Source organism: Atheta coriaria, unplaced genomic scaffold (genome assembly GCF_025399875.1).
Source record: "Atheta coriaria isolate IRGN ID8LTWV9N9 unplaced genomic scaffold, Caltech_Dcor_3.1 hic_scaffold_7_pilon, whole genome shotgun sequence".
Classification (NCBI taxonomy): domain Eukaryota; kingdom Metazoa; phylum Arthropoda; class Insecta; order Coleoptera; family Staphylinidae; genus Dalotia; species Dalotia coriaria.
Genome location: NW_027045449.1, coordinates 12749783 through 12765452, shown reverse-complemented (window position 1 = coordinate 12765452; position 15670 = coordinate 12749783). Strand labels below are relative to the sequence as shown.

Below are 15670 nucleotides of genomic sequence, written 5' to 3'. Positions count from 1 at the left end.
TAACAGTTTGCGGTAATCAGCATGCACGAACTCTGTAAATTTACACGTTCAAAACCTACTTAGAAGTTAATTAAACTTAAAGTTTAATTAATTAATTCCAAAGAAAGCAGTTCCTTTATTCCGTTTGGCCCTTGAAGCAACAAAACAAAACACAAATAAATATAATTGAACTCGAAAAGTACATGACAATGACGAAGAACGCGACGCACAATAATTAATTAATCGAAACACGCTCATACAAAATGATAATTCACGTCGAACGCATGCGTGTCGGCGATGGTGGTACACCGCGGTATGCGCGCCTCTGCCTCAGCCTCTTCCTCCACTTGCTCGCGCTCTTCTATCGCTTTCATTTACGAATGCTCTTTGAATAGTCGCTGAATTGTGCGGGCCGACGTTCGGCGCGCGTATTCATACATTTGCCATTGCATCGGCTCAAGTATCAGCGGCTTTTGTGTTGCGATGATGGGGCATTGTATTGTGTCGGGTCCCCTCGGTCCCCGGCGTTCGCCGGCCAGCGCATCGCATCGCGCTCGGTGCTCGCCTTTCGCCAGCACCGCGCGACCCGCGAGGCGCTTCTTCGCGCCGCGACCGGCCGCGAACGCGCCATCCCGCCAGTAACACGCGGACGCTCGTTGTAGGCGTCACGCCGATCGCACCCGCAGCGCAGACAACATGAGGGTAGCGCGAGCGCATCGCACGCGTGTAAACTGTTTCGCATCAGAGATAAACAAACTGGAAACAACCATGACAACATGGTGTTTATTGTAAAGTGTTCAAGTTAGTGTGAGGTGATGATTAATAAACCATGGGATTTTACAAATCGTTTTGGTGGATTACGTTAATTCATCCTGCAGAGTTTAGTTTAGATGATACGAAGATAATGGTAAGTTTGCCTTCTGTGATTGATAATAAATGTTTATATTTAATAGAGAATATCAATTGCTTTAATAAATCTTTGGGAAACAAGAATCAACGAGTTTGAAATGTTTGTTTTCGTTAATTGAAATCTGCACGGTTTGATAGCATGGTAAGTTATTAAATAATTGAACACATGCGGTTATTTTAAATTTATGCACGGCCAAAGAAATGAAATTGTACTTAGATTATTAACAACATTTTTGAATGTGGTTTCGCGTTATTGAGACTTCGTGAAAAAAGAATAGTTTATATTTACTGCTTATTAGGAAATTGCTGTGATGAAAGTTTTGGAATAAGTCAAAGACAAATTGAGCATTCTCAAAAATTTGTAATGACTGGTGTATAATTGTAATCTATTAATAACGGCTGAGGCACAAATGTGAAGGTAGGCCCGACGAGGGTGCGCGATTATCTCACAAGTCACAACAAGTCTGCTTAGCGCTCTACTTCACCACTTTTCCACCAATAGTAGAATGAATAGTAAATTGAAAGATTTTTAAAACATCCTCTTCCATGCAATATTTCAATATTAGTTTAAAACATTCCGTTAATAATTTTGAACACATTTTCACACCATGGCAAGCTCTTAAATTCAACAATTCATCAACTGCAAGTTGTCATAACATCTGCTAATCATTTTATTGAATGACTTTCAGTATTATTTATGTTCTAACCCCTTCAAATGACCACACATGGACACTACAAAGGTAAAATTTAACCCTGCGGTGCCAACTGTTCAGCACCACTTTTCAACCCCAATTTTTATTAACCAAAAAAGAGAATAATCTAATATTTTTAAATTACACTTTTAGATTTGATAATAACTTTGAGAACAAGAAAGCATATCCTTCTTTATCTAGTCTCGCGTTGTAAGTCAACATTAAGTCGTTTCGCCCTCAATGTAAACACGTGTCGTGTTGCAAACCGCAAGCGGCCGCGCCGCACTCACCCCACGATACTTTGGGCCACCGCGTGCCGACTGCCGACAATCAAACTTTTCATCGAACATTACGATGATGCGCCGTAGATAATGTTTCATTTAATGTGGTAGTGCGCGTTCCAACATTGGCGCTTGTTCGCCCCTTTTTGGTGCGGCGCGTTTTAATGTCGCGAACATTATGTCAGCGGTTACGGTTGTCACGATTGCGACATTAAGTGATCATCAGTTGTATCATCATCATCCGACACCCCCATACTACTAGCATAATGGTAGGCATAGGCATTGATTCCCCGGACAAAGTATGAAGTTTGGAAAAATGCATGCGTGCGTACGTTGAGAGAAAATGCGTTTTTCTGCCCCATGTTCAAATAACTTTGAAAATAGTTGCCGTAAATGGATGTTCTGATAATGGAAAGGAAGTGAAAAGTTTTTCGGTGATGATGGAATGTAATTTGATACATATTGTATTGTAGCTTCAAAAAAGGGGGTGGCTAAAATCATCTTCGAAAAATTTAAAAGTCCTACAGACTGTTTCCGAATTTTTTTTTTCATTTAATTTTTTTTTATACATTGTATATTGCACCTGTTAGTTTAATTTTATAATTAATTTTATATCAAACCAAATGGCAAATAATTGACTATATAAATTAATTTTTAGTTATAATTATCTTTCATTTCAAAACACTCAACTTGAACCGTTGTTTGAACACATATTTCAATCAACATGTTAATTTCTGCTAGGATTTCAAGGCGTTAGAAATAACACGTGTCAAAAACTTCAATTTAATGATATAATACGGAATGGATCAAATTATAAGTCATTAGTTCTAATTCAGTAACTTTCATTGTTTGACAGAAGAAATATTGATATAGAACGCCATGATCCCGGTATGATCGCGTAATTGAATGTCTGGCAATACGTTCCGTAATCTAAAGCGTACAAAATGTTATGGTTGTTGAGGTTTTAATGTAGATCTTTGGAAAGGAGGTTGAAAGTTTTTCTTTCTTGGATTTTTACGGTGGATTAATTACAGGTGCGTTTATTTGTAGGTGCAGTGCATGTTCTTAATCAAAAGGGAATTCACTTGCCGCCACAACCTGTATGCAGTCACCGTCCGCGACCTAACTACAATAGCTTATGAAAATGGTCCAGCGGGTTCTTTGTTAACCGTCCCATTGTAGTACGAGCCATTACAGAAGTCGTCCGCCGGCCCGCCGCAGCCGCATCGCATCACGCTATTGCTGTGTTGCGGGGCCTGCTGGCTGCTTTTGGTCAGCGGCGCTCGGCACACCACCGCCGATTTCTTCTGCGCCTCCCCCGCCTCAACTCGCTCGGCCCTTGCTCTATATCGCCTCGCTATTGACGGAGAATGGCGCAAGAATGAGGTTCGCATTGTCGAAATTTTGTCATGGATAAAAATGATGATTCCCCAGTCACGACGTGCACTGAAATGTAACGGCGCTTATAGTAGTTTCACAATCGCGCATTACCCATACACACAGCACGCCGCCGCTGCCGCTACCGCCGCCGTCCGCGCCACATCGATGGGTATAAAAGCAACTTGCAGAACATAATAATACGCGGGCGCACAATCGGGGCTGCCCCGTGAATGTGGAAGTGCGCACGCTGGGAACGACAGACAATAACGAGCGACACAATGACGAGAAACACAAGAAACGATGAACTTGTCGCGCTGGGTTTTGTCTATTGTTGCCTGTTCGACTCGGCATGGTCAAGTAAAGTCAATGCAGATCAAGGCTGGCGGAAATCAAAGCGCCAGTGAAGCCGGCCAATTTTGACGAGGTTATCTCGAAATCTTTAGTTCCTGGTATCTTGTCATCTTTGATGTAAAAGAGTTACCCCTGGTGGGACTCGAACCCACAATCCCCTGCTTAGGAGGCAGGTGCCTTATCCATTAGGCCACAGGGGCAATTGTGCACGAATACATTTGGTTTAAAAAACATTTTTAGAGCACCTTAATAGCAGAAATCGCAAATTGTAATTGAAAATTAATTCTTTGGAACTCTTTAAAAGCATTGAATTAACTGCTCGCTTCCCTGGCATTTATTTAATTTGTGTTTGAGGAAAATGGTCATTGGGAAATCGCAGGGCTATATTAGTTTTCAGACACAGAATTTTGGTCCATCAACTCTACGTTCAATTAGGATTATTTAACGTAGTAGATTATCCTTATATGAATATGTTATTAGTTAACTAATTATGTACGGTACATACAGCATTTTCGTAAAGAAATTTTTTTATTGTCAACATTTTTTATATTGCATGTGATGTATTAACATCAGAAATTACTCGAAGGGGCGATGTCTATATCAATGTTCTTAACGATTTTAAAATTTTCTTTGATTTAAAATTAAGCCGTGTTGAGACTAATAATTGTGTAGAGCGATTATTGTCTAAGTATGAAAAAGATATTGAGCCAGAATATTTCACTGATGAGTTAACTCATTTTCTAAAATACATACAAGAAGAAAATATTAGAGATCCACATGAAATGTATGCAACATTAAGTAATGGTCTAAAATCAACTTTTCCAAATATACGCACAATACTGCAAATTTTTTTGACTCTGCCCGTTTCTAATGCAAGTGGAGAAAGGACATTTCAGTTTTAAAACGAGTCAAAAACTATCTGCGCAATAGTCTTTCACAAGACCACTTAAATGACTTCGCATTAATGTTCATAGAAAATGATATTTTTAAAAAACTAGAGTACGACAAAATTATTGAAATCTTTGCCCAAGAGAAGGCAAGAAAAGTAAATTTGTATTTGTACCGTTTTTGAGCACACGTACGATGAACTCGAGAACCAAGATAGCATTGAAAACGATAATCCCATCGCGGATAGTATGGCAGAAAATTTTACCTGTGATATTTCGATCGGTCCTGAAAACAATTAACGCACAACACCTGGTCCATCGCGAAGAGCGAATCGGAAGATAATCCATTAAATTTTGGAATAGTGCGTGCTGCCTACTGGGGATACCACGATAAAAAAAACGCGCCACGTACTCTACCTCATAGTGGTGTGGAAATGAGTTTTTGGCAAAAACGAATGTTAAAGTAGACTTTGCGGCGCCCGTACGCTAAAACTATTAATTTTACAAGAAAAAGGTACTTGCATAAAATATAGGAAATTTTCTCTAGTATAATTTATTATATAGATATGTTTATCGTAAAATGAGTCGGAAAGGTGATATGGTCAAAAAACTGTTCTTAGACACAATTTTTCCAAGATGATGGCGCGAGCGCACAAGATACGAGGTGGCAAAGTTTAAATTCGTAAAGAGCACATCGAAATCTATATGAATACCAATTTTGAACAATCCCGCACTATTTTCTAGGCAAAACTACCAAATGACTGGGCTAATAACCGTTTTTGAAATTTTTCGGATTTAGGGGCCCCAAACTTGATTTGCGCCTAGGGCCTCACTGAAGCATAATCCGCCACTGTATGTACCAGTTTATGGTGAAGTTGTTGGATAGACGCTTTTATGAATAAGTTGATATTAAGGACAAAATACTGATAAAAAAATTATAACAGCCTAGTTGAGGCGGAAAATACGGATATTGTTTTATATGAATGTCAATGGAAAAACTTCATTCTGATACCACCAATCTGTTGTATAGTCAGTTGAACAGTCATTTTCTAAACTTTACTGTTACTAAAACAAGGCCCCTACCCCTGGTGGGACTCGAACCCACAATCCCCTGCTTAGGAGGCAGGTGCCTTATCCATTGGGCCACAGGGGCGGATGAAAAACAACTTGTTGACTATAATTGCGAAAATGGTTCTTGTGCGGAACAGTATTTTTATAAGAGATCTTAAAAGAGGCCGATATACATGTAAGATCGGATTTAATTCTAATGTAAAAAAACAGGGAGTAAGCTTATCCAATTTATTAAATTGACACAAAATATTTAAAGAAATAACAAAACACTAGTCTTCACTAGTCTAACGCCAATATTATTCTGCCTGCCTTTAGGTCAGAAAAGTGACCCTCAGGCCTCGCAACCTTTCTTCCAACTCTTCTGCGCTCATATTTTACAAACATTCTACCTCGCACTCGGTACATCTCTAAAACTATGCTTTATGCTAACAAAGTACATATACTTAAGACTACGCGTTGGTAATGGCCAATTGGCCAATACCCATTTCCGATACTACATACATAAAGATGCAGAATGATTGCTCAATAGTATCATATAAGCCAACAAGGGATTTTATGACAAGCGAGAAATTTTATTTCTCGTTTCTCATACTTCACCTCTCAAAAGGCAATAAAAAGTTCCCCAATAATTTGAATTCAACAACTATATACTCAATACCTATTAAATATCTCCTTAATTAATAATTATTTCTTTGCCCGCTTAAAATGTAAAAAACGATGTACCCCTGGTGGGATTCGAACCCACAATCCCCTGCTTAGGAGGCAGATGCCTTATCCGTTAGGCCACAGGGGCTTGCGTCACTGTTGAATCAAAATATTGACGCCAAATCACAAGGACAAAAACAATTCTATATTTAAACAATTGTTCGCCGTGCAAATCTAATCAGTCCTATTTGCTTCGCTCCACTCTGCTCGCTTTTTACTTGTCTGAATCGACACACGACTCCCTCCATATTTTTCTCTCCACGTTCGCCGCACCATGCTGCCATGCATATGAGTATATTCAATACACACAGTCAAACTGGCTTCTCCTTAGAAAATGTTATGAATAAGAGTAAATTGTAGCCACAATGCCGTCTTTGAAAATCCTCTTGAATATAGCGTTAATTTCGAGTGGGTAGGTGAATATCGCGCGCGGCGCTGAGCGCCGGCGGCGGCGGAGGCGACGCACGCCACCCGGTCCTGTTGTGTCGGATGTTTCGGGCCCGCGTCGAACGAACTGCGAACGAAAGACATCGAGCGATTCGTACAATTCCATCAGCGCGCCGGCGAAACGACGAATTTGCGCGAATGTGAAATTTAAATGTATGAATACGCGAGTGTGTGAGTCGGTGAAAACCCGGCGTGGCGTGTGGGGGTTTGTGATTTCTATTCACATTTTTTAAAAATAAGGGGGTTGAAAAGCAGGATATTTTGATATGTTATTGAATTAGATTATTATATAGATAATAATAATCAATTTATTATTTTTTACGGAAGATGTGAGATTTAGTTATTTTACTAGACATTGATGAAGGTGATGAATAATCCTGCGGCCTTTAACTGAATAATGCATTTATGGGCCATATTGGTGCCTATTCTTCGGCTCAGATTTACAACTTCCTGTCTGGAGACGGTGGCAATTAGCCGCGCTCTCTGCAACACATATTTCGCCGGCCAGGATACATGTGCGATGCGCGACGAATGGGGAGCGGGCGTGGAGCGGCGTGCGGCGGCAGTTAGATAGATGTATAGGAAGCGAGGCACATGTGGCATTATGTCGGGTGTATATTGAAGCCCCGTCGCCCGGCGTTTGTTCGCGAGCCCGGTCGGCGCGCCGCCTCCGCTCCCACCGGCGCTGCTGGTGCCGCCGCCGACGTTGCTGATAACAGCATGTTTGAAATGGCATTAAGCTTGCTTCTATAGTTCTATTATATGTATACAATGCTGAATACAACGGGCGCACTATTGTGTTCATTGTGTATGTTGTATTGTAGAATCTTTGTCCCTTTATAATATTCATCTGCGTGGCACAAAAGCGCGCCACATCGCGAGTTATCTGGCGCGCTATTGATATTTTTAACAAGTGAAATGGAATTATTTATTTTCTTTCATTCCGCTCCCGCTGATGCCGCCGCCTAACGTCGTCGTCGCCATCGTCCCGCGCTTTATGCGCCCGGATTCGCTCTGGAAATGTTGAGCAAAACATTGGAATCCTCCGCTTTTCATGCGTTCTTCTTTTTTCGCCTTTGATTCAACGCAAGCAGGCATTTTTTGGCGGTTACGTTTGATTTCAACCACTCACCCCATACGAAAATTATTTTAAATTAATTTCACATGCAGAAATTGTTCACCCCGAAGCGCTTTAAAGTTGGAAAAACTTGTAATTCTTGGCGGGGTCGTGTTTTCATCATTTCGCTTTGTTTCTTTTACTTTCGCATTTTTATTCTTTAAGCTTTACACAAAAATAACAATGGAAAGTTCATATATTTCACTGTGTGAGTGACAGCACAAAAATAATACATTGCTATCCTTCAAAAAAATTTAAATATTGGCGAAGGAGCTGGGATTACACCGCACAGCACAATCAAAAATTTGTCAACTTTTTTTTTCTACAACAAATTCAATGGGCACTTCTATTTTAATGCAATTCTTTTCATACACGCCGCGAGTGTTTACAAATTAAAATCATTATTGCCAAAAGAAGTACCTGCTATTATAATAAAGCTTTTGTTTTATTTAAACATGGAACTAAATAACAATATTTCATAAAGCTGTTGAATGAATACACGCCGCACACGAATAGAACGTGCCGCTGTATTTATCATAAAATGTGTGCCGCATTGTAGGTGCACGCCGCCAAAGGATTTCATTCTTCCATGTTTGGTGCGTGTGTGTGTCTGTATGCGCGTGAAGATGAAGAAGCTGCGTTGTGAACAGAGTGTCGAAGCCGCGCGGCCGGCAATCTCTCTTGCCATTGTGAGGTGCGCGAATCGCGGTTGGTTTTTGTTGGCGTTGGACGCAATTACGAGCTGTTTCGGCGAGTTCTGTGCGATTCGGTGTTCGTTGCCTTTTTGTTTGCTCATTTAATATATTATTTCTATTCATACCGGCTGCGTATATGAATATATGTATTTCAAAAATAATAAACAATAATAGTGAGGTAATGAAACAATTGGATATTATTATAATAAATTCTTTTTAGGTCAAATATTAACGAGGTTTGAGAATAATTTGTAATTTTTTATGTTTTCGATTTTGTCGCGTCACGTCGCGTCACGTCACGTCGCCCACACATGTGAATCCGCATAGGTCTTTTGTAAAGGGCGTCATTTATTTACACAATTATACAGAAGTGACTTCTTTTATGCGCGGGCAGCGCGCGTGTTGGACGTGCGCGCGACTTGCTTTCTTTCACCTCTCGCACATCGTCCTGCATTCCCCTGCGCTGCCAACGCGCGTTTCATTGTCCGCACCCGCTATTCTTTTAACCATCTTTACCATTCTTTCGCACTCCTTTCTTTTTGCCCATTGTGGCGGGCGCGCCGCTGTTACATCACCGTCGTGCGCAAAGAAGAGCGAAGAGCAGGAATGCAACGAACGCGCCTCATGCATGTGCGTCCGATGCATTCTGAAGTCCTCCCGGCAAATGGGCGGCGGTGATGTCGGTGTGCGCGCATTGTGTGCGCTGGTCGCACCGGCCCCCGATGAATTGACTCGCTTTTTTACATAACCATTATGCCTTTGCGCCCCGCCAACGGTATGTGGAGTGGATGAAGGCCATTGTCTTTTATACATTTCTCAAGATTTCTTGCAAATGCAAAGTCCTTTTTTGTGTTCAACTGTGTTCTTTCACTTCTTTCTTTGCGCGCCTGCTTTCTTTCAGCGCTTTGTTTTTCACTTCGGTCTTCGCTTTTCAATGTTTTGTAAATTATGCATTCGCTTCAACGCTAGACTCGTGAACCTGCATATAAATGCAAAAAACTGTTGCGCCGTTTTTATTTTGCTTCAAACCAGAGACAAGTTATATTTAAAATTTATCAATTTGTATCAATATGAATTCACGTTTGATATTCTCAATAAAACTCGGTTTTGGTTTTGAAATAATTTCAAGGAAGTCGAAATCAGAAAAAGTGAGAAAAATTGCAGGGAAAATAATAAAATCAACTATTTTATGTTCAGAAATTAATTTTGCGACTAAACTTATATAGGGAGCTTTTGAAATCAATTTCTTTACCATTTTGCTACTTTTTGTTGCAAAAAAGTTCAATAGAAGAGTGAAAAATATATAAAATAAAATGATGGTTGACATGAAAATTCAATCATTGTTAAAGTTATCTATTCAAACGGGAAGAGTTCTTATTAACATTTCTCACTTCTTTAAAATAAATTTTTAAATCTTATTGGCGGAATCGGAACATAATAAGTTCAAGAAACAAGACATCAACTAGTCAAACAACTTTTATTAAAATCAACGCTAACGTAGTCGAAGTGCTATAAAATATTTTTCAGTTACTTAAAGATTAAATTACTAATTTATTCCTTAGAAATAGTAACGTTTCACATGAAAAAATCCAATTAGTAAAACACATGTCACTGCGTTATATTTTCCTTTTGCTACAAAACTTTTGTCTTCACTTTTTCACGTCATCGCAATCACCTGACGCTACAATACGGGGCGCGACCACCCTAATGTAACCGAAACAAAACACGATAACATGAACCATTCAACAATGATCATCCATAAAAAAAAGCGCCGCGTTGCTGTCACTGTTGAAAGAAGAACAAATAAAAGCGATGCCCCACATGCAGATGGTAACATCCATAAAAACACCCTCCACAGCGTACCCATGCACACTCGCAAGCATTTCCAATTATTTCAAATTCGATTTTATTTTTGTTTCATAAATATTCTGCGTGCTTTAAATGTAGTTCACTAAAATATATATCGAATGGGCAAGAATCTGCAGTATTTTTCATGTGGCACCCCCGCTATTGGATTAATCATGCGTGCGATGCACACATTCATTGTAAATTTATGATTTTCGCTTTCCGCTGGAACAGTAATTTAATTTTATACCTTTCAATGCAGACTGTAACATTAGTTGTTGAATAAAATCAAACACAATGGCCGTTTGTTTTTATAATGAATTTTCCATGCAAAACAGCGCTGTATAAAACAATTCGTACTGAAAATGACAATTACGAGTATAAAAATACATAAACAATAAACAACTTTATCTAAAACATAAAATATAATAAATGTTCAATCAGACAGTAGTTAGATATAATAAAATGGAATAATTCAAATGCTGACATTACATCACCGGTCTAATCACGTACTAGTGAAATAATTTAATAATTTAAATGAAAAGAAAATTAATTGTATTGTGTTGTGACGATGAATTCTACAATGATGATGGCATTATTCGTCATTCAAATCAAGCGATTCCATTGACATTTCAATACTTTTGGTCAGCTGTATTAAGTGCACTGGTTTGCGCGTTGATGAATTTATTGAAAATGTTGTATATGGAAAATTCGATTGGATGATTTTGCCAATAACCGCACAAAAACACTCCAACAAATGAACATGTGCTGAAATCACATCATAATAAATAAGGAAGTAAAATTTAAATTGGTGCTTTAAATTTATTTGCACACGCAGTGTAAAGTCAGAGATAAATTATGATGGCGGTGGCGGTAGCGGCAGTGGCGGCGGATCCGTCGCGTTCGAAAGCGCGCGGCCGTTGAACACAATTCCGGCGCCTTCATCGCGCGCGGTTCGCGTTCGTAGTTCGGCGGGCGTATTGTCTTGGATATTTCAGAATAGTCGTTCAATGCAGGTTAATTGACAGCGACACAATGCGGCACCGGATAACAAAGCCGGCGAGTGAACGCGCGCGCTCGCTCCTCTTTACTGTGGCCGCCCCCGCGCCACCCCACTCCAAACTTCTCGCTTGCGCCGCTGTGACCATTGTGTAATAATTTGAGTGCGCGATGACATATAGAGAGAGCATTGATAAAATACGCGCCTCTCCGCGCCATCCCGTAAACAATGCAACCACTAACCTATAACACAGATGCTCATAGGCCTATATAGGTGCGACACACGCCATTTTAATTTATTGCGGGGCAAACACTTTTGAGGGTATTTTTATTGCAGCGAGGTGTTAAGACAATATAGTAATGGTAAAAATGTTTAAATTATTCAACACCTCTTATATAATAATTCTTATATAAAAACGAATCCATCAAAGCATAGATCATTAAGATCTGTTAAATATTAAATTTAATAATTTTTTTACATCTATCTTTAAAGTGCCAGTTTTTCCATTACTTTTAGATTCAAAAAATGGTACTTTAAACACAGACCGCCAAATCCGTGACTAAAGTACTTTTGTCAAGGGCTTTAGTCACGGGGTGGAGCTTTGGCTACGGTGCTATAACAGACGTTAAAGGCTTGATTGATTAGAAGTTTGCTAACCATGCTCAAAATCAATTTCGTGACAAAAACTTTCTTTTAAATTTTCGTCATTGACATTGTTGTCATGTATTAAAATCTATTAAAAAATTATATAAAAATTAATTATTAAAAAAAAACCTTCCCGGAAAACAAAAATATGCGCATTTCTAAACTAGACCCAAGTTAATTATGAAATTTTGTAAAATCATTTCACGAAAAAACTCAATGTATTTTTATTTATTGATGGGGGTTAACGAATTTTTCCACGGTAGCCAGTCCCAACTTAATAAATCGAATGTGTAATACGAATGTGTATGATACTTATTTAATTGACACAAATTAACTCTTGAATTATTTTCAATACATATTTACTTGATTACGCTTGAATTACTCATTTCAAGACGCTGGCATAGAATAACTGCAACACCTAAAAAACCCACATAGACACGAACGCAGCAGTTAATTATTCGGTTTTGTTCGTATTATGATTGTGTGTATTCTATTCACTGATTATTTGCTATCTGTCGATGGATGTGTCGACCATTCACACTCATGCGAGCGACGTTCGTGGCGCGCGTACCACAATGCGCGCCGACAAAAGAGACGCTGTCATGCTGAGCACCTTCGGATCGCTCATTTTTTGTTGCTCGAAAAACATAATACGCCCGCGGCGCGCTCTCTGCATCTCTCCATTTCGTTGTCTCATTTGTAACATCGCCATCGTCATTCATTTCTGCCCGTTTGTATGCTCGATTTATTATCAAATTATAACCATCCTCGCTTCGCCTTTATTGCCGGCGTAATGTTGTTAATTTAAATTTGACAATGCATCGCGTATTGTCAATTGTCGATAAGTATTTCGTTTTTGAATGTTAATCTCCGCGTGAAAGGTGTTTGAGTAAGTTGGATGAAGAAAATCAGCAGCGCAAGGAGTAAACAACGTTGATTTACTGCGCCCGGCGTGTGTTTAGGGAGTGCTGCAACGTCCTCCTTCTTGTAACCACCTGTTGCGCATCTTCCGAAAACAGTAACTTCTCGGTTTCACAATGTATATTTGAATTCAACCTTCCGTTAAGTTTATATTATATAATTTACATAATACAAAATAGAATAATTGCAGATTGACTAAAATTTATAATTGGTTCATATCATGATTATTTATTGTATTTTTTTTTGTTACTGGTGTAAAATTAGTCTTCTGAAGTTCCTGGAAAACCACTCACTCCTGGATCGTGCATGAAAGTTTAAGTTAAGTCATCGAGCACAATTAGAATAATACCAGTCGGCTACAAATATGTGGCGCATTGAAACAGACTGAAATTGAATCAAGAACCTGAATCAGAATTAGAGAATAAAGTGAATTGAAACCACAATAACCGCAGGATTCAAAGAGTAGACGTCAGCGGCGGTTAGCTCGACGCTGTCGACGCTGAATAATCGCGAAAGCACAGGGCATAACAATACATTTTCAACAGCTTTTGTTGGAAATTTATTATAATATTACCAAGGTTTCTCGGCGCGCGCGCTTACTATAAATTCATACAACCGAACGCGCACAATGCGATTGCACATTATTCAATTCTACTTTCGTCCTTTTGTCCTTTTTACATTGAAACTCAAATTATTCAAGATACATCTTCACAAATTTTTGTTGCGTTTTTATATAAATAATTTTGATTTAATTTCTGTTGCAGTGTGACGAGTACGAATTGCAATGAATAAGGATAATTTACAGTTAATAATGGTAAGTTGACATTTTAGGTTTTTTGAAATGTTTAAAATGTAACTTTTGGGTGGAATACTGAAAAAAATTGTGACTAAGAGTGTCTCTCATCAATAAAACTTTGAATGCGCATCTTCAACACATTCCACGCTTGCACTATTGTCCTGTCCGTGTATCGACATAGTCATTGTTCGACGTGCGCCACCCTTGCTTCTTTAGTGCGAGAGCAAAGGATCGCAGTGGCATATTTTCGATGCGCACCGAAAATGGAAGCCTCTCTCGAGCGTCGAACAGTCATTCAATTCGTTCGCCCGCGCTCGTCGAACGAGCGAGCATGCCGAAATGACTTCTTTGCATGTCACCACATTGACAACAAAAGTTGCCCATTGTTTGCCTAAACAATACCATCATATCTCCTTGGTGATGAAAGGGTGTTTCCTCTCTTTCTCGGCGGACGCGTTTTGGTGGTGCAGTGGCGGCCGTCGCCGCCGCCGCCACCGCAGCCGCCCAGCAATCACCGACGCCGACCGCAATTTCCATTGTTTTCGCATCGCTTGTGGTGCATGCACACGAATTCATACAAACGCCGAGTGATTATGTCAGCCGAGGAAGGATGACAATACGGAAGGCAGACGGGCCGGGACAAATGTCGCCTGGAAATTTGTGTTAATTTCGGCTTTTATATTGATGATCGAAGGTTGAGATGAATAGGGTTTAGTTTCAATCACATATAGGTATATTTCAAAAATGTACAAAACTTAATGCATTCGATGGTGTATGTAGGTATTTAGTTAAATTTTATTTATTGAAACTGCCAGATAATAATTTAACAATCAAAATTAGTCATTGCATAACACGTATATCTATAACAAGTATAGATACTTGACTACGACAAAAAAGCCTATACCGTTCGGACTCCTTATATCTATACTTCGTGATTGCATAATAGGTATTGCATAATATTATGACAGTATCCAAAAATTATTAATTGTGATTCAAGTTTTGTCTATCAAGTGTTTTTGATTTATCTATTTCAATTAATAACTAATTAATATTTAGCTGCTGACATTTTATGTGTTGGATAAAATTCCTAATTTTAATTTTAAAAAATGATAAATGTTAATAATGCATGTCAGCGCCATCTCGATTTGAATAATATACAGAAACTATAATTATGATTGAATTTATACTAGGTACTAAACTTTTACCCCTTATCTTATACTCTGCAAGTTATAGTTTTGCGACAAAAAGCATCAAAAACATTATTTTATCAAAATTTATCAAAATCACACAAAACGCACATTTGCACTTATATTATCATTTAAGATTTATATCCTTGGTTGATTAAAACCAAGTTAAAACCACCGATGTTGATTAAAAGTATGTAATTCAATATATAATTACCTACTGGTTCAATGTTAAACATTCCCAAGTTTAAAGTTTTTAAGCTCTTATTTTCTTTTCTCCTTTTGTTTTCGCTTTGCTTTATCATTTCTCGTTTTGCAAAGCACGAAAAAGTAACAATAAAGCTGTGATATATATTTACGGCTCTTGATCGACAATAATAGGAAATGGATTAAGCAAGGAGACAGCGAAACATCGTTCCGAACGTGATGAAAAGAAAGCCGCGTTGAATTATACAGTAATCGCAATGTAAATAAAAGGCGGTGGCTCTTAATACGAAATGGAATCGAAAGGATACATGGCGTAATGCATTGTGGACGTGCCGCTACGAAACGACTTCTCCGAGCCTAAAGTGGAATTAAGCACAAGCACAATAAAAGCTCCTCGTCCTGTGCGAATCAAAGTTGGAAATCAAGGTTAATATCATTTATCTTCGACTTTTTCTACTTACACTTTTCATCGACTTCGAATTTTAGCATCGATTCCAGTGAATAGTCGTGTAAAAAATAAAGAGCACCCCTTCAAAAGTATCCATCGGAATATATCTA

At 38.8% G+C, this 15670-nt stretch overlaps 1 long non-coding RNA gene and 3 other non-coding genes across 4 annotated transcripts in view; 1 reads left to right on the top strand and 3 right to left on the bottom strand.

The window, feature by feature from the left end:
- The first annotated feature begins 548 nt into the window (after window positions 1-548).
- The window catches only part of LOC135795272 (uncharacterized), a 134160-nt gene continuing 119038 nt past the window's right edge, over window positions 549-15670 (top strand). The window contains exons 1-2 of the long non-coding RNA XR_010549056.1: window positions 549-886; window positions 13690-13739. This is a non-coding gene — a long non-coding RNA (uncharacterized lncRNA). The remainder of the gene's footprint in view (window positions 887-13689; window positions 13740-15670) is intronic.
- Window positions 3720-3792, bottom strand: TRNAR-CCU (transfer RNA arginine (anticodon CCU)). Its single transcript has one exon. It is a non-coding gene; the product is annotated as a tRNA-Arg (tRNA).
- TRNAR-CCU (transfer RNA arginine (anticodon CCU)) lies at window positions 5560-5632 on the bottom strand. Its single transcript has one exon. It is a non-coding gene; the product is annotated as a tRNA-Arg (tRNA).
- Window positions 6271-6343, bottom strand: TRNAR-CCU (transfer RNA arginine (anticodon CCU)). Its single transcript has one exon. It is a non-coding gene; the product is annotated as a tRNA-Arg (tRNA).